This window comes from Lolium perenne, chromosome 5 (genome assembly GCF_019359855.2).
Source record: "Lolium perenne isolate Kyuss_39 chromosome 5, Kyuss_2.0, whole genome shotgun sequence".
In the NCBI taxonomy this organism is placed as follows: domain Eukaryota; kingdom Viridiplantae; phylum Streptophyta; class Magnoliopsida; order Poales; family Poaceae; genus Lolium; species Lolium perenne.
In genome coordinates this window covers 256110184-256135493 of record NC_067248.2, presented here as the reverse complement: position 1 = coordinate 256135493, position 25310 = coordinate 256110184, and the positions used below count along the sequence as shown (strand labels likewise).

Below are 25310 nucleotides of genomic sequence, written 5' to 3'. Positions count from 1 at the left end.
GGCCCTTGGCCGGCCACCTCCACTCCTCTTGCTCTCATTTTCTTCTCTCCACTCACTCCTCCACCTTATCTACTCCCTCACACTCTTCTCCTACTCTCCCCCACGAAAATGCAGCTCCCCTAGCTTCCATGGCTGGCCATGGCCATGGAAATCCCCCAAGATGAAGCTATCCTCCTCCCTCAAGCTCATCCTCACCATGAGAGCATCTCTCTCTCTCTTTTCCCCCAACCCTAGCTGATTTCCTCTCCTCTTCTTCTTCCTCCATTGCTAAGATTGGATCTTGATGCAGGTGCATGTTGGTCCAAGCATGGAGAAGGTTGAGCTATTCTCAGATCTGAAGTTCTTGAGCAAAGTTCGTCCAAAACCTTGCAGTAATTTTTGTATCTTGCTGTTTCAGATTCTGGTACGAACTTGTAAAATCCGCCAAATCTCGTGTGCAGATCCAAATCGAGTGATTCAAAGTTCCACAAATAGGTATTGAAAATATCTACAACTTGGCGTTGGTCTCATCCTCAAATTCGTTACGGATTTTGCATGGTAAATAAAGTTCTGCAAACATGCAGAATCACTGTTTGTTAGATTTCTTCCGTTTTACAAATCCTTTTTGAGCAAACTCAACTGTGAGCGAAAGCCCTCTCCTGTACCTTCATTTTGGCGTTGGTTTCACTTTGATTGACCTCCTGAAACTGAAATGGTTCGCAGATCAAGATCTGGTCAGATCTGACTTTGTCGAATTAAACCAGGAGCTTGGAAACGAATTTTTGAATGAAACCAGTTGGGTAAGAACCACCTTTTCAATATCTTCCAGATGCAGCTGACCTCATATTTTTATGAGTTGTGTACGATTTGTGGTGAATTAAACTTGTTCTGTGTATTCTGCAGACATGACTGTTAGCTTTTAAATCACCAAAAATCCATTTTTGAACTTAATTGAGTGATTCCAATTCTGTAGAACTACTGAATGTTTTCTTAATCTTTTCAAACAAGTTCCAAACCTTTATCTGTTCTGTAACTCCAGTGAGAAAGCAAATGGTACAGACATGCAGTAAACTTGTCAATCCATTTATGAGAGTTTCAGAAACAATTTGAACCCAAATCCAATTGTGTATGCTTCTCTGTTTTAATATCTTTCAAATGCCGGTGGTCCCATATTTTTAGGATTTTTCTACGATTTATGGCTTACAGATCTTGTTTTCTGTACAGTCAGATTCAAAGAAATTCCTAAAATGGTAGGATTAACCTTTTTGGGTGATTCCAATTGGGTTAGTCTTGTATTAGTACTGGCCATCTAGGAAAAATATTATTAGCCTCTGTTCATACATATTTGTTGTTGTTAGTACTGTATATGTGTGACATGCATTGTTGAAGCAAAACTTTTTCGGTTTATTTAAAACCCTTGACCATCTCTTTTTAGTAGAGATGGGCAACCTTTGTTTTATGCTTGCAAAACAAAACCTCTGCAACCTAACATTATCTCTTTTGTTTTGTTTAAGTTTTCAAATGATGTGGTATATGGTTTGCTTCCTATTTTTGTATAGTGATTAAGTGAGCAAATTAAATTAGGAAAACTGTTTTCTACTTTTCCAAAAGTGTTTGAAAATGTTTTGTGAAAGTATTTGATGTCAAACTAATGCTCTTGTCCTCTTTATGATGTTATCTACCAGGGGTACTTAGCTTGTGCCATGGTGATACCGAGAGAGGCAATTGCTAAGTTGTGATACTCTCATACCTTTACTAGGTAAATAAAATGGGTTCTCTTTAAGTTGTTTGTGGTATCTATAAGTCCTTTGTATGGTAGCTCTTTATGGAATGGTTAAATTATGGTTGTTGTATGTTTGTTTTGTTGGTGCAATATGATTGATTGTGTTCCTTTATATTTTCCGGCGATAGATGCGAACGATTCCGGAGAAGATGAAGAAGTGGAATTGGACAAGGATTTTATTTATATTGTTGGGATTCTTATATTGATAGAGTTGAAGAAGTACAGGGACAAATAAGCCAAGGCAAGCCATCTTTTGATCTCTGATCCGGTGTCTAGTTGGATGTCATTTGTTGATGTTCAAAGCACCTTCATTCTATGTGTGTTATTATCTCTATTTATGTCATCTATGTGTGTTTGCAAGTGGGGTACTCCCTAGTGGTGATGCTCCACTATTTGTCTTTGTGTTATGGGATGCATGGTAGCATGGCCGTGCTATCCCACTTGGTTATCTTGTATGCTCAACTTGAGCATGTTCCATCTCAAGATAGTAACTTACACCACACCCACCCCATTTGTAGTATAGAGGTATCATTGTCATGATCTTGGTGTATTCTCAACTTGAGAGGAGTATGACGTGTACCATCTTGGAGAATATGTTGGATAGTGACACTCCACTATCTAAGTTGTGTAGTTAGCACCACAAATCTGAGAGTATATTCCTCCTTGTGTTGTCATAATACATGCTTAACTTAAGCAAGTATGATCCACTCCACTACCCCTTTATACCTCATCTATGGCGGGATGACTCTCATCTCGGCCGTAGTGCAATACTAGTTCAACTCATGAAACTATAGGTTGGGAACCCCTCAAGGTTTACCTTGTTGTAAATGTTTATGAAAACCTTGGGTGAGTTAACCTTACCCAAGTGTATGGTTTATAAAGGCAAAAAGGATCTTGTCAAAGATGGTTGAGAAAAGGAATGTGTGTGTGTGAGTTGAGTTTTGAGAAAAACGACACATGGTTCTTTGTATTCGCCCGGAATAATTACACAGCGCAACCATAGCTACTCCAACGTGGGCATGGGGCTTAACTTGACGTTTGTTCTTCTTAGCATGAGGCACCGCACAACTATACAAGGGTACGGTTACCCCCGAGTCCGGGTTGTCATGGTTGGGACAATAGTATAACGGGAGGCCTTCGGGGCTGACCCGTCCGGAAGACACTATGGGTCTCCTGGCTTGGCGGTGGAGCCACGCTCAAGAGGAGGTGAGCTGCCACGGTGCCGGGGAGGTACATACTCCATAGGGTAGGACCTCGTGTTAAGTCGAATGGGCGAAAGGTTATGTCTGGGTATCCGTCGTGGCATATGTCGTTATGCGGGGATGATGCCCACACGATAGGTATCCGGATAGTTGTGGTGAAAGTGTGCAAACTCTGCAGAGTCAAAACTATTCGAATAGCCGCGTCCGCGGTCATGGACGGTTGGGATGGCCGTTACTGAGCTGTGTCGAGTTTTGGTTTTGAAAATGATTTCCAAAGGAAATGCGTGTGTTGGAAGTACCGGAAGGGTACGGGAAAGATGTTGTGCCGACCATGTGGAGATGGTTGAGGAAAATGAAACAAAAATTGGGTGACCCTTCCTAGTGTTTTCATGTAGAGGAACTCTTCTTCAATAGAGATATAGAGATGTCTTAGATAAATTCTTGGAGTGTCCCCTTCGATTGAGAAGTTGGGATGCTATCTCCACCAAAAACATCTCTTCTCTTCCACATGCTATATCCACAAGAGAAACTACTCTTCCTCTCTTGTCTTCTTTAGTTAGAATTGTTATCACCCTCTTGGTGGTTTGCGAGTACAATTCAAATGTACTCACGGCTTTGTCCCTGGCTATTTACTTGGCCAGAATTGAAGGAGTTCGACAGATGAAGAAGGAGTTGACGACGTCTATGCGAGCTAGGAACGTCTTCCCGCCGGTTACTGTAGGGTTATGGCGAGATGACTTGGGTACTTCTTATTCTTGAGGTGATGATGCTACTCTGATGTTTAGTTAGGCCCTTCGAGGCTATTATGTAAGTATTGGTCATGTGACCATGTTGTAATTTTCTTATTCCGCTTTGTAATGGATGGTGTAATTTGATATCAGTTCGGTTATGTGTTCACGGCGCACTGATCATGGGATCGTGAACGGTATACATAACAGGGAATTTCGGACAGCTAGTCCGGGGTCCCCACAGAGCTGGTATCAGAGCCATCCTGACTGTAGGAGACCTTAGTTAGCATGGACGTTAGTTAGGAAACAAGTACTTGGGCAAAACTATTTACGAAACAAATTTTTTCTTTAACCGGAAGCATAGCTTCTACTCCCCTTATTTCTTCAAAACTTTTAAATTCTTATCCCTCCGCTTTATAAAAAGGTTTGAAAATTCTTACTCTATTGTCTCACCCAATTCAAACCTACATATTGGACGATGTCCCCGACTCAGACCCGGAGACTCGAAGTCGAAGATGGATCAACCTTTTATGAAGTCTCACGTATCTCCAACAACAACTATTGAAGACTGGAGGCCGACTTAGTGTGCACATAATCTGACCTTGTTCCTCCGTGGACTTGCAATTTTTGCAGTCGTCAGGGATCAAGTCCTCAGTTTCTTGACTAGTAATTTTTAGGCTAGCCACGAGAAGATATCGACTTCGGGAGCACCCCAACAGCTACCTCTACGAAGACCTCATGTTTCCGGGATGTCGAGACTAGAAGTTCTACACAGTTTTCTCCTCCGCCTCAACATCAACGACTCCAACCGCTACAAGGATCCAAGTTGAAGCGGATGCTGACGATATGAATACGTCGACATATGTGACCAGCCCCAAACCAATAGGATGGATAGGACCAACTCAATCGCTTGGATTGAGATAAATCCGTGCATTAGGAATTTCTGGGTACTTAGAGTACCATGTCTGGTTTGATGATTGCTTGTAGATTCCCTAGTGTGCTGCCTTGAGTGTTTGTATCTGTTTGCTGTGTGCATGTATGTCTTGCTATTTAGACATTCCCGCCCTTTCTAATTGTTTGCAAATTTGTAAAACAGAAATTAAAAATAGAAATCTGCCAGTGTACTGTTTTGCTAATAAAAATAGTTTGGTAGCTCCGATTGATGTGATTCCAATGGCACTAGAACCAGTATGAAATTATCTTTCATATGCCACTGACCTTGTATTTTTAGGATTTTTGTGCGATTTTTAATAAATAAAACTTGATCACTGATTCTGGTTAGTATTTTGAGTCTCAAAAATTGAAAAATAAGTATTTTTGAATGATTCCAATTGTGTTGATCTTGTTTTCTTATTGTGCATCTAGGAAAAATACCAGTAGCCTCTGTTAGTGGTATTTTGTCTCTGGTTATGATTGTATGGGTGTCACATGCAATGATAGGATTAAAGTTTGCCTCGCCGATGTATTGCTAACTATTAGCTAAATTGGGTAGACTAACGAAAGACTCTAACTCTAAACCCGTTGGAAGTTGTTTTTCAACCGTCAAGAAAACTAACCCGACCCCTATCTACGCTGACTTCCTTCAAGATCAGCTGGAGCATCCCCACTACGTCAAGAAAGAAGAAGCCCTACCTTCAAGAGTGACTGCACCTCTACGAGAAGACATGCTAACTTGGTCTAACCTTGGAGTATACTCGCGCTAACCGCGAGAATATCTTTTTGAAACTACCCTCGAACACACCATCTAGCAAGTTGAGAGAACAATAGCGTCAAAGCCGAGCTACACCACATGGTTCATCTGGTCCTCATCAAATGAAGCTTCTGAAGATACTCCAAGACTCAAGACTTTAGGCGTAGTTTACCCGCTAACTTCTTAGTTGTTACTGAAATCAGCACTGACCCTCAAGCTGAAGATTGTCTTCGACGACCCCTGTTGCTGCTTCATATGGGTACCAACCAGGCGTTTCTTCAACTTTCTAACTCGCCGCGCGTCCCATATGGTTCAGTTAACACCGTGAGTGCCTCTTGAAGTGGTGGTCTGCACGTCGCCCCCGAAGATTCTTCAGCTGAACAAGGAAGACCGATGACTTCTTCCGAAGCCCCAGACAGAACTGCAAGGCAGAAGCTCTAAGTTTTTCCGAAAGCCCGATGAAAAATCTTAAGGGTGGAAGACTTCGTCTTCCACTAAAAGTTGGAGCTAACCCTAACATTTTAAACCTTTCTAGCACACCATTGGAAACGTAGGATGCACTAACCCCTCTCGAAACTGTGGACTACTCAACGCCCACTGAAGATGTTGACTCAAGACAAGAGATCAACGACTTCTCCAAGGAGCGCCCGACAAGATCCGTGGCCGAAGCTTACAGTTTTTAACGCTCCTCCCCGATGAACAATTTTAAGGGTGGAAGACTTCGTCTTCCACTAAATTTAGGCTAACTCTAAAAAGTTTTCAACCCTGCTCAAGCACCACTGGGTGCACTAACCCTCCCACAGTCTTGAACCTCCGCTAGGATCATGAAGAAGCTAGAGATCCAACACCTACATGGCGTAGTCAACCTTTTCATGAAGCTCGCCATCGGCAGGAATCCATCATGTCTCCTAGAAGATAAAGCAACGACCTTCTCAACAATGGCACATCTACAGAAGAATGGAGTCTAACTTTAGTTAAACTTTACAACCCCTCTAGTCCTACGCTTAGTAATCTCGGGACGAGATTATTTTAAGGGTGGAAGACCTGTAACACCCCAACTTTTTCAACCTTGATTAGTTGTCCTTATTTCAAAAATCAGGGGGAACAAAAACTTTTTCCATAGACTAATTAAGGTGAATTGCCTTGATCTGTTTGCTATGATGAATTGCCTTGATCTGTTGGTAGATGAATTGTCTTGATTTGCTTGTTGAATTTTGTCTTGAGCTACCTCATAGAACGACACCCCTAGTGGTTAAACAAGCAACTCACCAAATAAAACACATGTGTGGCTTAGGAAGAATTGTTTTCCTTCTTACTACATCAAACCTCTCTCCTGATGACAACATGGGTGTGCCATCTTGATTTTTCTCTTTGTGGTACAAGATAGCTCAATCATCCTTAATTCACAACTTGGTGATCTCAATGCATGGATCTCATCTGTGCATCTCCCTCTACAATTTCCACATCCTGCATGTCTCATTCTACCCTTGCATCACATATATTCAACTTGATCTTATACCCTATCCAATGATTCAACTCTAGATCACTTCCTTCACTTTTACCTCTTGTTTTTATTCAAGTTTAATCTTCACAAAACCAAGAGTGGGAATGATGGATACATTTTGTAGCCACCATCTACCCTTGAGAACACTCCTCCCTAAATTAGTTTCCCTCCTCAAAAATCCTACAGTTTTCCTTCTCTAGTTTTAATCACAAAACTACTTCTAGTTTTATTAAAACTTTCCAAGATTTCTCTTCAAAGAAAACAAGGAACTGAAATGGGTTTTGTTTTTCATCCCATTTCTACCAAGTATTGATTTATAAAACATTATTTCTATTTTGCTTTGTTTTAACAAAAAGCTTGTTTATGGTACCTATACCATTTCTTGTTTCCCTCTTGATTATTTTACATTTGAGAAAAACTCTACCTAACTTGAGAAAGCAAGTAGAATATTTTGAACTCCTATGTTCCAACTAGTTTTGTCTCAACCTTTTCAAATTCCATTTCCACTTGGGTTCTTTCACAATTGTCTCTAGACAATTGAGGTGTGTCCCATACCTTTCAATTAAACTCTTTTTCAAATGGCAACTCTTGCACATCTTATGCACATCTCTGATCCACCACATTGTATCCCCTCCATCCTCCAATTTTTGATCAAATGGATGATCATTTTATATTTTCAAATCACTCCAATTTACCTCTTATTTGAAGAACAAGTTATATCTCATCATACCCATCTCAATCCTCTATTCTTTTCCATCATCACCCTGACCTCATGAATTGGTGATTTCTGCCACCATATTCATCCTTGTGAGTACATGGTTACTTCACTCACCATGTCTCTTAGTCTTGCTCTATAATTGTCTAAACCACCATCACCATCCCATTTACCTTGACATGCACATGCATTGTTGCATGTGGTCCATCCCAATCCTTCCAAAATTGAATTCTTATAAAAGCTACTAATCATCAAATATACCTTGGGAAATATCTTCATCATAAGTTGGTCTCAACCAAAGTGGTGGAGATTATTCTCATGGCACATGTCACCTTCATACTCCTTTTTATCTATATGTATCTACTCCTATTTTTATCATCATCAAAGTCACTCTTTGACATTTTCTCCTCAATATCATGCACATATCTATTCACATGGATGTTGTGCCTCTCCCTCACATTGTTCACTTGTATTTGGCAAGAATGGAGCCGGCCAATTATGTTGGCATGGAAATTTCGGACAACCACTTTCCTCCTCACTTTCTTCTCTTGCAAGACTTTCCTCTCAACTACCCCAACAATTAAATGGGCAGCCACCCATCCTAGCCAATCAAAAAGGAGGCAGCCAACCCCCTCTCCCTCTATAAATGGCCCTTGGCCGGCCACCTCCACTCCTCTTGCTCTCATTTTCTTCTCTCCACTCACTCCTCCACCTTATCTACTCCCTCACACTCTTCTCCTACTCTCCCCCACGAAAATGCAGCTCCCCTAGCTTCCATGGCTGGCCATGGCCATGGAAATCCCCCAAGATGAAGCTATCCTCCTCCCTCAAGCTCATCCTCACCATGAGAGCATCTCTCTCTCTCTTTTCCCCCAACCCTAGCTGATTTCCTCTCCTCTTCTTCTTCCTCCATTGCTAAGATTGGATCTTGATGCAGGTGCATGTTGGTCCAAGCATGGAGAAGGTTGAGCTATTCTCAGATCTGAAGTTCTTGAGCAAAGTTCGTCCAAAACCTTGCAGTAATTTTTGTATCTTGCTGTTTCAGATTCTGGTACGAACTTGTAAAATCCGCCAAATCTCGTGTGCAGATCCAAATCGAGTGATTCAAAGTTCCACAGATAGGTATTGAAAAGATCTACAACTTGGCGTTGGTCTCATCCTCAAATTCGTTACGGATTTTGCATGGTAAATAAAGTTCTGCAAACATGCAGAATCACTGTTTGTTAGATTTCTTCCGTTTTACAAATCCTTTTTGAGCAAACTCAACTGTGAGCGAAAGCCCTCTCCTGTACCTTCATTTTGGCATTGGTTTCACTTTGATTGACCTCCTGAAACTGAAATGGTTCGCAGATCAAGATCTGGTCAGATCTGACTTTGTCGAATTAAACCAGGAGCTTGGAAACGAATTTTTGAATGAAACCAGTTGGGTAAGAACCACCTTTTCAATGTCTTCCAGATGCAGCTGACCTCATATTTTTATGAGTTGTGTACGATTTGTGGTGAATTAAACTTGTTCTGTGTATTCTGCAGACATGACTGTTAGCTTTTAAATCACCAAAAATCCATTTTTGAACTTAATTGAGTGATTCCAATTCTGTAGGACTACTGAATGTTTTCTTAATCTTTTCAAACAAGTTCCAAACCTTTATCTGTTCTGTAACTCCAGTGAGAAAGCAAATGGTACAGACATGCAGTAAACTTGTCAATCCATTTATGAGAGTTTCAGAAACAATTTGAACCCAAATCCAATTGTGTATGCTTCTCTGTTTTAATATCTTTCAAATGCCGGTGGTCCCATATTTTTAGGATTTTTCTACGATTTATGGCTTACAGATCTTGTTTTCTGTACAGTCAGATTCAAAGAAATTCCTAAAATGGTAGGATTAACCTTTTTGGGTGATTCCAATTGGGTTAGTGTTGTATTAGTACTGGCCATCTAGGAAAAATATTATTAGCCTCTGTTCATACATATTTGTTGTTGTTAGTACTGTATATGTGTGACATGCATTGTTGAAGCAAAACTTTTTCGGTTTATTTAAAACCCTTGACCATCTCTTTTTAGTAGAGATGGGCAACCTTTGTTTTATGCTTGCAAAACAAAACCTCTGCAACCTAACATTATCTCTTTTGTTTTGTTTAAGTTTTCAAATGATGTGGTATATGGTTTGCTTCCTATTTTTGTATAGTGATTAAGTGAGCAAATTAAATTAGGAAAATTGTTTTCTACTTTTCCAAAAGTGTTTGAAAATGTTTTGTGAAAGTATTTGATGTCAAACTAATGCTCTTGTCCTCTTTATGATGTTATCTACCAGGGGTACTTAGCTTGTGCCATGGTGATACCGAGAGAGGCAATTGCTAAGTTGTGATACTCTCATACCTTTACTAGGTAAATAAAATGGGTTCTCTTTAAGTTGTTTGTGGTATCTATAAGTCCTTTGTATGGTAGCTCTTTATGGAATGGTTAAATTATGGTTGTTGTATGTTTGTTTTGTTGGTGCAATATGATTGATTGTGTTCCTTTATATTTTCCGGCGATAGATGCGAACGATTCCGGAGAAGATGAAGAAGTGGAATTGGACAAGGATTTTATTTATATTGTTGGGATTCTTATATTGATAGAGTTGAAGAAGTACAGGGACAAATAAGCCAAGGCAAGCCATCTTTTGATCTCTGATCCGGTGTCTAGTTGGATGTCATTTGTTGATGTTCAAAGCACCTTCATTCTATGTGTGTTATTATCTCTATTTATGTCATCTATGTGTGTTTGCAAGTGGGGTACTCCCTAGTGGTGATGCTCCACTATTTGTCTTTGTGTTATGGGATGCATGGTAGCATGGCCGTGCTATCCCACTTGGTTATCTTGTATGCTCAACTTGAGCATGTTCCATCTCAAGATAGTAACTTACACCACACCCACCCCATTTGTAGTATAGAGGTATCATTGTCATGATCTTGGTGTATTCTCAACTTGAGAGGAGTATGCCGTGTACCATCTTGGAGAATATGTTGGATAGTGACACTCCACTATCTAAGTTGTGTAGTTAGCACCACAAATCTGAGAGTATATTCCTCCTTGTGTTGTCATAATACATGCTTAACTTAAGCAAGTATGATCCACTCCACTACCCCTTTATACCTCATCTATGGCGGGATGACTCTCATCTCGGCCGTAGTGCAATACTAGTTCAACTCATGAAACTATAGGTTGGGAACCCCTCAAGGTTTACCTTGTTGTAAATGTTTATGAAAACCTTGGGTGAGTTAACCTTACCCAAGTGTATGGTTTATAAAGGCAAAAAGGATCTTGTCAAAGATGGTTGAGAAAAGGAATGTGTGTGTGTGAGTTGAGTTTTGAGAAAAACGACACATGGTTCTTTGTATTCGCCCGGAACAATTACACAGCGCAACCATAGCTACTCCAACGTGGGCATGGGGCTTAACTTGACGTTTGTTCTTCTTAGCATGAGGCACCGCACAACTATACAAGGGTACGGTTACCCCCGAGTCCGGGTTGTCATGGTTGGGACAATAGTATAACGGGAGGCCTTCGGGGCTGACCCGTCCGGAAGACACTATGGGTCTCCTGGCTTGGCGGTGGAGCCACGCTCAAGAGGAGGTGAGCTGCCACGGTGCCGGGGAGGTACATACTCCATAGGGTAGGACCTCGTGTTAAGTCGAATGGGCGAAAGGTTATGTCTGGGTATCCGTCGTGGCATATGTCGTTATGCGGGGATGATGCCCACACGATAGGTATCCGGATAGTTGTGGTGAAAGTGTGCAAACTCTGCAGAGTCAAAACTATTCGAATAGCCGCGTCCGCGGTCATGGACGGTTGGGATGGCCGTTACTGAGCTGTGTCGAGTTTTGGTTTTGAAAATGATTTCCAAAGGAAATGCGTGTGTTGGAAGTACCGGAAGGGTACGGGAAAGATGTTGTGCCGACCATGTGGAGATGGTTGAGGAAAATGAAACAAAAATTGGGTGACCCTTCCTAGTGTTTTCATGTAGAGGAACTCTTCTTCAATAGAGATATAGAGATGTCTTAGATAAATTCTTGGAGTGTCCCCTTCGATTGAGAAGTTGGGATGCTATCTCCACCAAAAACATCTCTTCTCTTCCACATGCTATATCCACAAGAGAAACTACTCTTCCTCTCTTGTCTTCTTTAGTTAGAATTGTTATCACCCTCTTGGTGGTTTGCGAGTACAATTCAAATGTACTCACGGCTTTGTCCCTGGATATTTACTTGGCCAGACTTGAAGGAGTTCGACAGATGAAGAAGGAGTTGACGACGTCTATGCGAGCTAGGAACGTCTTCCCAGTCAGTTGCCTGTAGGGTTATGGCAGATGACTTGGGTACTGCGCTGCTGAAGTGATGATGCTACTCTGATGTTTAGTTAGGCCCTTCGAGGCTATTATGTAAGTATTGGTCATGTGACCATGTTGTAATTTTCTTATTCCGCTTTGTAATGGATGGTGTAATTTGATATCAGTTCGGTTATGTGTTCACGGCGCACTGATCATGGGATCGTGAACGGTATACATAACAGGGAATTTCGGACAGCTAGTCCGGGGTCCCCACAGAGCTGGTATCAGAGCCATCCTGACTGTAGGAGACCTTAGTTAGCATGGACGTTAGTTAGGAAACAAGTACTTGGGCAAAACTATTTACGAAACAAATTTTTTCTTTAACCGGAAGCATAGCTTCTACTCCCCTTATTTCTTCAAAACTTTTAAATTCTTATCCCTCCGCTTTATAAAAAGGTTTGAAAATTCTTACTCTATTGTCTCACCCAATTCAAACCTACATATTGGACGATGTCCCCGACTCAGACCCGGAGACTCGAAGTCGAAGATGGATCAACCTTTTATGAAGTCTCACGTATCTCCAACAACAACTATTGAAGACTGGAGGCCGACTTAGTGTGCACATAATCTGACCTTGTTCCTCCGTGGACTTGCAATTTTTGCAGTCGTCAGGGATCAAGTCCTCAGTTTCTTGACTAGTAATTTTTAGGCTAGCCACGAGAAGATATCGACTTCGGGAGCACCCCAACAGCTACCTCTACGAAGACCTCATGTTTCCGGGATGTCGAGACTAGAAGTTCTACACAGTTTTCTCCTCCGCCTCAACATCAACGACTCCAACCGCTACAAGGATCCAAGTTGAAGCGGATGCTGACGATATGAATACGTCGACATATGTGACCAGCCCCAAACCAATAGGATGGATAGGACCAACTCAATCGCTTGGATTGAGATAAATCCGTGCATTAGGAATTTCTGGGTACTTAGAGTACCATGTCTGGTTTGATGATTGCTTGTAGATTCCCTAGTGTGCTGCCTTGAGTGTTTGTATCTGTTTGCTGTGTGCATGTATGTCTTGCTATTTAGACATTCCCGCCCTTTCTAATTGTTTGCAAATTTGTAAAACAGAAATTAAAAATAGAAATCTGCCAGTGTACTGTTTTGCTAATAAAAATAGTTTGGTAGCTCCGATTGATGTGATTCCAATGGCACTAGAACCAGTATGAAATTATCTTTCATATGCCACTGACCTTGTATTTTTAGGATTTTTGTGCGATTTTTAATAAATAAAACTTGATCACTGATTCTGGTTAGTATTTTGAGTCTCAAAAATTGAAAAATAAGTATTTTTGAATGATTCCAATTGTGTTGATCTTGTTTTCTTATTGTGCATCTAGGAAAAATACCAGTAGCCTCTGTTAGTGGTATTTTGTCTCTGGTTATGATTGTATGGGTGTCACATGCAATGATAGGATTAAAGTTTGCCTCGCCGATGTATTGCTAACTATTAGCTAAATTGGGTAGACTAACGAAAGACTCTAACTCTAAACCCGTTGGAAGTTGTTTTTCAACCGTCAAGAAAACTAACCCGACCCCTATCTACGCTGACTTCCTTCAAGATCAGCTGGAGCATCCCCACTACGTCAAGAAAGAAGAAGCCCTACCTTCAAGAGTGACTGCACCTCTACGAGAAGACATGCTAACTTGGTCTAACCTTGGAGTATACTCGCGCTAACCGCGAGAATATCTTTTTGAAACTACCCTCGAACACACCATCTAGCAAGTTGAGAGAACAATAGCGTCAAAGCCGAGCTACACCACATGGTTCATCTGGTCCTCATCAAATGAAGCTTCTGAAGATACTCCAAGACTCAAGACTTTAGGCGTAGTTTACCCGCTAACTTCTTAGTTGTTACTGAAATCAGCACTGACCCTCAAGCTGAAGATTGTCTTCGACGACCCCTGTTGCTGCTTCATATGGGTACCAACCAGGCGTTTCTTCAACTTTCTAACTCGCCGCGCGTCCCATATGGTTCAGTTAACACCGTGAGTGCCTCTTGAAGTGGTGGTCTGCACGTCGCCCCCGAAGATTCTTCAGCTGAACAAGGAAGACCGATGACTTCTTCCGAAGCCCCAGACAGAACTGCAAGGCAGAAGCTCTAAGTTTTTCCGAAAGCCCGATGAAAAATCTTAAGGGTGGAAGACTTCGTCTTCCACTAAAAGTTGGAGCTAACCCTAACATTTTAAACCTTTCTAGCACACCATTGGAAACGTAGGATGCACTAACCCCTCTCGAAACTGTGGACTACTCAACGCCCACTGAAGATGTTGACTCAAGACAAGACATCAACGACTTCTCCAAGGAGCGCCCGACAAGACCCGTGGCCGAAGCTTACAGTTTTTAACGCTCCTCCCCGATGAACAATTTTAAGGGTGGAAGACTTCGTCTTCCACTAAATTTAGGCTAACTCTAAAAAGTTTTCAACCCTGCTCAAGCACCACTGGGTGCACTAACCCTCCCACAGTCTTGAACCTCCGCTAGGATCATGAAGAAGCTAGAGATCCAACACCTACATGGCGTAGTCAACCTTTTCATGAAGCTCGCCATCGGCAGGAATCCATCATGTCTCCTAGAAGATAAAGCAACGACCTTCTCAACAATGGCACATCTACAGAAGAATGGAGTCTAACTTTAGTTAAACTTTACAACCCCTCTGTAGGATAACGTTGCATAGAAAACAAAAATTTTCCTACCGCGAACACGCAATCCAAGCCAAGATGCAATCTAGAAGACGGTAGCAACGAGGGGGTATCGAGTCTCACCCTTGAAGAGATTCCAAAGCCTACAAGATGAGGCTCTTGTTGCTGCGGTAGACGATCACTTGCCGCTTGCAAAAGCGCGTAGAAGATCTTGATCACGATCGGTTCCGGCGCCACGAACGGGCAGCACCTCCGTACTCGGTCACACGTTCGGTTATTGATGAAGACGACGTCCACCTCCCCGTTCCAGCGGGCAGCGGAAGTAGTAGCTCCTCTTGAATCCGACAGCACGACGGCGTGGTGTCGGTGGCGGTGTAGAAGTCCGGCGGAGCTTCGTTAAGCTACGCGGGAAATATGAAGTGGAGGAGCAAAGCTAGGGTTTGGGAGGGGGTGGCCGGCCACTCAAGGGGGGGCGGCCAAGCTATGGTCTTGGGGTGGCCGGCCCCCTCCCTTGGCCCCTCATTATATAGGTGGATCCCAAGTGTTGGTGTCCAAGTCTTCGAATAAGACCCGAAACCAAAACCTTCCATAGGAGGGGGCAAACCTAGCCCAACTAGGACTCCCACCCAAAGGTGGGATTCCCACCTCCCATGTGGGGGGTGGCCGGCCCCCTATGGTGGAGTCCACTTGGGACTCCACCCCCACTAGGGCTGGCCGGCCATGGAGGTGGAGTCCCTTGTGGACTCCACCTTCCTTGGTGGTTTCTTCCGGACTTTTCTAGAACCTTCTAGAACCTTCCATAGAACCTTCCGCGACATTTTATTTCACATAAAATGACATCCTATATATGAATCTTATTCTCCGGACCATTCCGGAACTCCTCGTGATATCCGGGATCTCATCCGGGACTCCGAACAAATATTCGAACTCCATTCCATAATTCAAGTGCTACCATTTCAACATCCAACTTTAAGTGTGTCACCCTACGGTTCGAGAACTATGCGGACATGGTTGAGTACTCACTCCGACCAATAACCAATAGCGGGATCTGGAGATCCATAATGGCTCCCACATATTCAACGATGACTTTAGTGATCGAATGAACCATACACATATATTACCAATTCCCTTTGTCTCGCGATATTTTACTTGTCCGAGGTTTGATCTTCGGTATCACTCTATACCTTGTTCAACCTCGTCTCGACAAGTACTCTTTACTCGTACCGTGGTATGTGGTCTCTTATGAACTCATTCATATGCTTGCAAGACATTAGACGACATTCCACCGAGAGGGCCCAGAGTATATCTATCCGTCATCGGGATGGACAAATCCCACCGTTGATCCATATGCCTCAACTCATACTTTTCCGGATACTTAATCCCACCTTTATAGCCACCCATTTACGCGGTGGTGTTTGGTGTAATCAAAGTACCTTTCCGGTATAAGTGATTTACATGATCTCATGGTCATAAGGACTAGGTAACTATGTATCGAAAGCTTATAGCAAATAACTTAATGACGAGATCTTATGCTACGCTTAATTGGGTGCGTCCATTATATCATTCACACAATGACATAACCTTGTTATTAATAACATCCAATGTTCATGATTATGAAACTAATCATCCATTAATCAACAAGCTAGTTTAAGAGGCATACTAGGGACTTCTTGTTTGTCTACATATCACACATGTACTAATGTTTCGGTTAATACAATTCTAGCATGATATATAAACATTTATCATAAACATAAAGATATAAATAATAACCACTTTATTATTGCCTCTAGGGCATATCTCCTTCGATCTCCCACTTGCACTAGAGTCAATAATCTAGATTACATTGTAATATACCTAACACCCATGGCATTCTCGGTGTTGGTCATGCTTTGCCCTAGGGAGAGCTTTAGTCAACGGATCTGCTACATTCAGATCGGTGTGTACTTTGCAAATCTTTACTTCTCCATCTTCGATGTACTCGCGAATCGAGTGGTAACGCAGCTTGATATGCTTCAGCCTCTTGTGTGACCTTGGCTCTTGTGCATTGGCGATGGCACCCATGTTATCACGGTAAATGATTAATGGGTCCAATGCACTAGGAACCACACCGAGCTCTACAATGAACCTCTTCATCCATACCGCTTCCGATGAAGCCTCTGAAGCCGCTTATGTACTCGATTCTGTTGAAGACTTCGCCACCGTGCACCGCTTCGAGCTTGCCCAGCTTATCGCAGCACCATTCAATATAAACACGTACCCAGATTGTGACTTAGAGTCATCGGGATCGGTGTTCCAACTTGCATCGGTGTAACCGTTTACAACGAGCTCTTGGTCACCTCCATAACAAAGAAACATATCCTTAGTTCTTTTCAAGTACTTCAGATATTCTTGACCGCTGTCCGATGTTCCATTCCTGGATCACTTTGATATCTGCTAGTCAAACTAACAGATGTGCTATATCCGGTCTAGTACATAGCATGGCATACATGATAGATCCTCGTGCCGAGGCATAGGGGATGTTACACATCCTTTCTCTTTCTTCTGCCGTAGCCGGTCCTTGAGTTTTACTCAATACCTTGCCTCGGTAACATAGGTAAGAACCCTTTCTTACTTTCGTCCATTCTAAACTTCTTTAGAATCTTGTCCGAGATATGTACTCTGTGATAGCCCTATTAGGCGTCTTGATCTATCTCTATAAATCTTGATGCCTAATATATACGATGCTTCACCAAGGTCTTTCATTGAAAAACTATTATTCAAATAACCCTTAACATCGCTTAATAGTTCTATATCATTCCCGATCAATAATATGTCATCTACATATAATATCAGGAATGCTACAGAGCTCCCACTCACTTTCTTGTAAATACAGGCCTCTCCATGACACCGTATAAACCCGAAGTCTTTGATCACCTTATCAAAGCGTCGGTTCCAACTTCTTGATGCTTGCTTCAGTCCATAGATTGAACGCTGAAGTTTGCATACTTTGTCAGCATTTTTAGGATCGACAAAACGTTTGGGTTGTACCATATACAACTCTTCCTCAATATCTCCATTAAGGAACGCCGTTTTGACATCCATCTGCCAAATCTCATAATCGAAAAATGCAGCTATTGCTAACAAAATCCTCACAGATTTTAGCTTCGCTACAGGTGAAAAAGTCTCATCGTAGTCAACTCCTTGAATTTGTCGGAAACCCTTTGCGACAAGTCGAGCTTTATAGACAGTAATATTACCATCAGCATCTGTTTTTCTCTTGAAGATCCATTTATTCTCGACAGCCTTTCGGCTATCAGGTAAGTCTACCAAAGTCCATACTTTGTTATCATACATGGATCCCATTTCGGATTTCATGGCTTCTTGCCATTTGTTGGAATCTGGGCTCATCATCGCTTCTTCATACGTCGCAGGTCCTCATCATTGTTATCTACAATCATGACATTTAGACAAGGATCATACCAATCAGGAGTGGCACGTTCCCTTGTCGATCTGCGAGGTTCGATGGTTTCCTCGTTCGAAGTTTCATGATCATTATCATTAGCTTCCTCTGTTGCCGGTGTAGGCGGTACAGTACAACTTCCGTCATCGCGCTACTCTGATCAACGAGTATAGATTCATCAATCTCATCGAGTTCTACTTTTCTTCCAGTCACTTCTTTAGTGAGAAATTCTTTCTCAAGAAAGGTTCCATTCTTAGCAACAAAGATTTTGCCTTCGGATTTGTGATAGAAAGTGTACCCTATAGTTTCCTTAGGGTATCCTATGAAGACGCATTTCTCCGCTTTGGGTTCTAGCTTGTCCGGTTGTAACTTCTTTACATAGGCTTCGCAACCCCAAACTTTAAGGAACGACAGCTTAGGTTTCTTATTAAACCATAATTCATACGGTGTCGTTTCTACGGATTTTGATGGTGCTCTATTTAAAGTGAATGCGGCTGTCTCTAATGCATAACTCCAAAATGATAACGGCAAATCAGTAAGAGACATCATACTACGAACCATATCTAAGAGAGTTCGATTACGACGTTCGGACACACCGTTTCGTTGAGGTGTTCCCGGCGGTGTCAATTGTGAAAGTATTCCGCATTTCTTTAAATGCATGCCAAACTCATAACTCAGATATTCACCTCCACGATCAGATCGTAGAAATTTGATCTTCTTGTTACGTTGATTTTCTACTTCACTTTGAAATTCCTTAAACTTCTCGAAAGTTTCGGATTTATGTTTCATGAAATAGATATACCCATATCTACTCAGATCATCTGTGAAGGTTAGAACATAACGATAACCACCGCGCGATGCTACGCTCATTGGTCCACATACATCGGTATGTATGATTTCCAATAAGTCAGTAGCTCGCTCCATCATACCAGAGAATGGAGTCTTTGTCATTTTTCCCATTAGACATGCTTCGCATCTATCAAGTGACTCAAAATCAAGTGATTCAAGTAATCCATCAGTATGGAGTTTCTTCATGCGTTTCACTCCAATATGACCAAGACGACAGTGCCACATATAAGTAGAATTATCATTTAGTTTAATTCGCTTAGCATCAATGTTATGTATATGTGTATCACTACTATCGAGATCTAACAGAAATAAGCCATTCTTTTGTGGTGCTCGACCATAAAAGATATTATTCATAAAAATAGAACAACCATTATTCTCAGACTTGAATGAATAACCGTCTTGCATTAAACAAGATCCAGATATAATGTTCATGCTCAACGCAGTACATAATAACAATTATTTAGGCTTAAAACTAATCCCGAAGGTAGATGTAGAGGAAGTGTCCCGACTGCGATCACATTGACCTTGGATCCGTTTCAACGCGCATCGTCACTTCATCTTTCAGCGGCTTGTCGTTTATTCTTTAGTTCCTGTTTCGAGTTACAAATATGAGCAACCGAACCAGTATCAAATACCCAGGTACTAGAACGAGAACTAGTGAGATAAACATCTATAACATGTATATCAGATATACCTTCTTTCTTCTTCTTGACAAGGCCGCTCTTTAGATCAGCCAGATACTTGGAGCAATTACGCTTCCAGTGTCCCTTCTCCTTGCAGTAATAGCACTCAGCATCAGGCTTAGGGCCGTTCTTAGGTTTCATAGGAGGCGTGGCAGCTTTCTTGCCACCCTTCTTGAATTTTCCTTTAGACTTGCCCTGTTTCTTGAAACCGGTGGTCTTGTTGACCATCAACACTTGGTGCTCTTTCTTGATCTCAATCTCAGCAGCTTTTAGCATGCCAAAGAGTTCAGGTAACTCCTTGTTCATGTTCTGCATATTGTAGTTCATCACAAAGTTCTTGTAACTTGGTGGCAGTGATTGAAGGACACGATTAATCCCCAGTCTGTTAGGAATCACTATTCCCAAGTCACTGAGTTTCTTCGCATGCCCGGTCATGGCGAGCATGTGCTCACTAACGGAGCTGCCTTCTTCCATCATACAGCTGAAGAAATGTTTCGATGCTTCATAGCATTCCATGGCCGCATGAGTCTCGAATATAGCTTTCAGCTCATTCATCAACTCATGAGGATCATGGTGCTCAAAACGTTTTTGAAGATCGGATTCCGGACTGCACGGGATGGCACACCGAACTTGAGAGTACCAAGTTTTCCGAGTTGCGTAAACAGCTTTTACTTCATCGGATTCATCTTCTGCAGGAGGGTCACCTAGCGGTGCATCAAGCACAAATTGCAGATTTCCGCCAGAGAGGAAGATCCTCACATGACGGAACCAGTCGGTGAAGTTGCTACCGTTGCTCTTAAGTTTCTCTTTCTCTAGGAACTGATTAAAATTGATTGGGGACGCCATCTCTACAACATATATTTGCAATAGTTTAGACTAAGTTTATGACAAATTGAGTTCAAATTTTAATTCAACATAATTAAAAACCTAAGTGAACTCCCACTCAAAACAATATCCCTCGCATTGTCTTAGTGATCACACGAACCAAATCCACCGCACCTAAACCCGATCATCACGAGAAAAGGTGTGATTTCAATGGCGAACACTCATAGTGTTCATCATATCAACCATATGATTCATGCTCTACCTTTCGGTATCACGTGTTCCGAGACCATGTCTGTACATGCTAGGCTCGTCAAGGCCACCTTAGTATCCGCATGTGCAAAACTGTCTTGCACCCGTTGTATGTACTTATCGAATCTATCACACCCGATCATCACGAGATGCTTCGAAACGATAAGACTTAATAACGGTGCTACTAAGGATGAACACTTTATTATCTTGAGATTTTAGTGAGGGATCATCTTATAATGCTACCGTCGCGATCTAAGCAAAATAAGATGCATAAAAAGGATTAACATCACATGCGCTCATATGTGATATGATATGGCCCTTTTGTTCTTGTGCCTTTGATCTTCATCTCCAAAGCACGGATATGATCTCCATCATCTTCGGGCATGATCTCCATCATCGTCGGCGTAGCACCAAGGTCAATGGCACCGTCTTCTTGTTTGTCCTCCATGTAGCAACTATTACAACTACTTTGAAATACTACTCAACATGAAATTTAAAGACAACCATAAGGCTCCTGCCGGTTGCCACAATACAATAATGATCATCTCATACATATTCATCATCATATCATGGCCATATCACATCACCAAACCCTGCAAAAACAAGTTAGACGTCTCTAATTTGGTTTGCATATTTTACGTGGTTTAGGGTTTTCGAGAGAGATCTAATCTACCTACGAACATGAACCACAACGTTGATACTAATGTTTTCAATAGAAGAGTAAATTGAATCTTTACTATAGTAGGAGAGACAGACACCCGCAAAGCCTCTTATGCAATACAAGTTGCATGTCGAACGAGGAACAAGTCTCATGAACGCGGTCATGTAAAGTTAGTCCGAGCCGCTTCATCCCACTATGCCATAAAGATGCAAAGTACTCAAACTAAAGATAACAAGAGCATCAACGCCCACAAACCATTGTGTTCTACTCGTGCAACCATCTATGCATAGACACGGCTCGATACCACTTGTAGGATAACGTTGCATAGAAAACAAAAATTTTCCTACCGCGAACACGCAATCCAAGCCAAGATGCAATCTAGAAGACGGTAGCAACGAGGGGGTATCGAGTCTCACCCTTGAAGAGATTCCAAAGCCTACAAGATGAGGCTCTTGTTGCTGCGGTAGACGATCACTTGCCGCTTGCAAAAGCGCGTAGAAGATCTTGATCACGATCGGTTCCGGCGCCACGAACGGGCAGCACCTCCGTACTCGGTCACACGTTCGGTTGTTGATGAAGACGACGTCCACCTCCCCGTTCCAGCGGGCAGCGGAAGTAGTAGCTCCTCTTGAATCCGACAGCACGACGGCGTGGTGTCGGTGGCGGTGTAGAAGTCCGGCGGAGCTTCGTTAAGCTACGCGGGAAATATGAAGTGGAGGAGCAAAGCTAGGGTTTGGGAGGGGGTGGCCGGCCACTCAAGGGGGGGCGGCCAAGCTATGGTCTTGGGGTGGCCGGCCCCCTCCCTTGGCCCCTCATTATATAGGTGGATCCCAAGTGTTGGTGTCCAAGTCTTCGAATAAGACCCGAAACCAAAACCTTCCATAGGAGGGGGCAAACCTAGCCCAACTAGGACTCCCACCCAAAGGTGGGATTCCCACCTCCCATGTGGGGGGTGGCCGGCCCCCTATGGTGGAGTCCACTTGGGACTCCACCCCCACTAGGGCTGGCCGGCCATGGAGGTGGAGTCCCTTGTGGACTCCACCTTCCTTGGTGGTTTCTTCCGGACTTTTCTAGAACCTTCTAGAACCTTCCATAGAACCTTCCGCGACATTTTATTTCACATAAAATGACATCCTATATATGAATCTTATTCTCCGGACCATTCCGGAACTCCTCGTGATATCCGGGATCTCATCCGGGACTCCGAACAAATATTCGAACTCCATTCCATAATTCAAGTGCTACCATTTCAACATCCAACTTTAAGTGTGTCACCCTACGGTTCGAGAACTATGCGGACATGGTTGAGTACTCACTCCGACCAATAACCAATAGCGGGATCTGGAGATCCATAATGGCTCCCACATATTCAACGATGACTTTAGTGATCGAATGAACCATACACATATATTACCAATTCCCTTTGTCTCGCGATATTTTACTTGTCCGAGGTTTGATCTTCGGTATCACTCTATACCTTGTTCAACCTCGTCTCCTGACAAGTACTCTTTACTCGTACCGTGGTATGTGGTCTCTTATGAACTCATTCATATGCTTGCAAGACATTAGACGACATTCCACCGAGAGGGCCCAGAGTATATCTATCCGTCATCGGGATGGACAAATCCCACTGTTGATCCATATGCCTCAACTCATACTTTCCGGATACTTAATCCCACCTTTATAGCCACCCATTTACGCAGTGGTGTTTGGTGTAATCAAAGTACCTTTCCGGTATAAGTGATTTACATGATCTCATGGTCATAAGGACTAGGTAACTATGTATCGAAAGCTTATAGCAAATAACTTAATGACGAGATCTTATGCTACGCTTAATTGGGTGCGTCCATTATATCATTCACACAATGACATAACCTTGTTATTAATAACATCCAATGTTCATGATTATGAAACTAATCATCCATTAATCAACAAGCTAGTTTAAGAGGCATACTAGGGACTTCTTGTTTGTCTACATATCACACATGTACTAATGTTTCGGTTAATACAATTCTAGCATGATATATAAACATTTATCATAAACATAAAGATATAAATAATAACCACTTTATTATTGCCTCTAGGGCATATCTCCTTCACCCTCTAGTCCTACGCTTAGTAATCTCGGGACGAGATTATTTTAAGGGTGGAAGACCTGTAACACCCCAACTTTTTCAACCTTGATTAGTTGTCCTTATTTCAAAAATCAGGGGGAACAAAAACTTTTTCCATAGACTAATTAAGGTGAATTGCCTTGATCTGTTTGCTATGATGAATTGCCTTGATCTGTTGGTAGATGAATTGTCTTGATTTGCTTGTTGAATTTTGTCTTGAGCTACCTCATAGAACGACACCCCTAGTGGTTAAACAAGCAACTCACCAAATAAAACACATGTGTGGCTTAGGAAGAATTGTTTTCCTTCTTACTACATCAAACCTCTCTCCTGATGACAACATGGGTGTGCCATCTTGATTTTTCTCTTTGTGGTACAAGATAGCTCAATCATCCTTAATTCACAACTTGGTGATCTCAATGCATGGATCTCATCTGTGCATCTCCCTCTACAATTTCCACATCCTGCATGTCTCATTCTACCCTTGCATCACATATATTCAACTTGATCTTATACCCTATCCAATGATTCAACTCTAGATCACTTCCTTCACTTTTACCTCTTGTTTTTATTCAAGTTTAATCTTCACAAAACCAAGAGTGGGAATGATGGATACATTTTGTAGCCACCATCTACCCTTGAGAACACTCCTCCCTAAATTAGTTTCCCTCCTCAAAAATCCTACAGTTTTCCTTCTCTAGTTTTAATCACAAAACTACTTCTAGTTTTATTAAAACTTTCCAAGATTTCTCTTCAAAGAAAACAAGGAACTGAAATGGGTTTTGTTTTTCATCCCATTTCTACCAAGTATTGATTTATAAAACATTATTTCTATTTTGCTTTGTTTTAACAAAAAGCTTGTTTATGGTACCTATACCATTTCTTGTTTCCCTCTTGATTATTTTACATTTGAGAAAAACTCTACCTAACTTGAGAAAGCAAGTAGAATATTTTGAACTCCTATGTTCCAACTAGTTTTCTCTCAACCTTTTCAAATTCCATTTCCACTTGGGTTCTTTCCCAATTGTCTCTAGACAATTGAGGTGTGTCCCATACCTTTCAATTAAACTCTTTTTCAAATGGCAACTCTTGCACATCTTATGCACATCTCTGATCCACCACATTGTATCCCCTCCATCCTCCAATTTTTGATCAAATGGATGATCATTTTATATTTTCAAATCACTCCAATTTACCTCTTATTTGAAGAACAAGTTATATCTCATCATACCCATCTCAATCCTCTATTCTTTTCCATCATCACCCTGACCTCATGAATTGGTGATTTCTGCCACCATATTCATCCTTGTGAGTACATGGTTACTTCACTCACCATGTCTCTTAGTCTTGCTCTATAATTGTCTAAACCACCATCACCATCCCATTTACCTTGACATGCACATGCATTGTTGCATGTGGTCCATCCCAATCCTTCCAAAATTGAATTCTTATAAAAGCTACTAATCATCAAATATACCTTGGGAAATATCTTCATCATAAGTTGGTCTCAACCAAAGTGGTGGAGATTATTCTCATGGCACATGTCACCTTCATACTCCTTTTTATCTATATGTATCTACTCCTATTTTTATCATCATCAAAGTCACTCTTTGACATTTTCTCCTCAATATCATGCACATATCTATTCACATGGATGTTGTGCCTCTCCCTCACATTGTTCACTTGTATTTGGCAAGAATGGAGCCGGCCAATTATGTTGGCATGGAAATTTCGGACAACCACTTTCCTCCTCACTTTCTTCTCTTGCAAGACTTTCCTCTCAACTACCCCAACAATTAAATGGGCAGCCACCCATCCTAGCCAATCAAAAAGGAGGCAGCCAACCCCCTCTCCCTCTATAAATGGCCCTTGGCCGGCCACC

The 25310-nt window shown here is 41.9% G+C and overlaps 2 long non-coding RNA genes across 4 annotated transcripts; both read left to right on the top strand.

The window, feature by feature from the left end:
* On the top strand, window positions 1-2105 carry LOC139831136 (uncharacterized). Of its 2 annotated transcripts, none has more exons than XR_011745797.1 (5): window positions 1-352; window positions 441-537; window positions 703-779; window positions 1665-1738; window positions 1891-2105. It is a non-coding gene; the product is annotated as an uncharacterized lncRNA (long non-coding RNA). The 2 variants fall into 2 exon arrangements; XR_011745798.1 differs by having other exon boundaries at window positions 3-352; window positions 441-474.
* A 6150-nt stretch (window positions 2106-8255) lies between these two features.
* Window positions 8256-12252, top strand: LOC127302792 (uncharacterized). Of its 2 annotated transcripts, XR_007853108.2 has the most exons (6): window positions 8256-8601; window positions 8690-8786; window positions 8952-9028; window positions 9914-9987; window positions 10140-10252; window positions 11855-12252. It is a non-coding gene; the product is annotated as an uncharacterized lncRNA (long non-coding RNA). The 2 variants fall into 2 exon arrangements; XR_011745796.1 differs by lacking the exon at window positions 9914-9987 and having other exon boundaries at window positions 8259-8601.
* Window positions 12253-25310: the final 13058 nt, after the last annotated feature.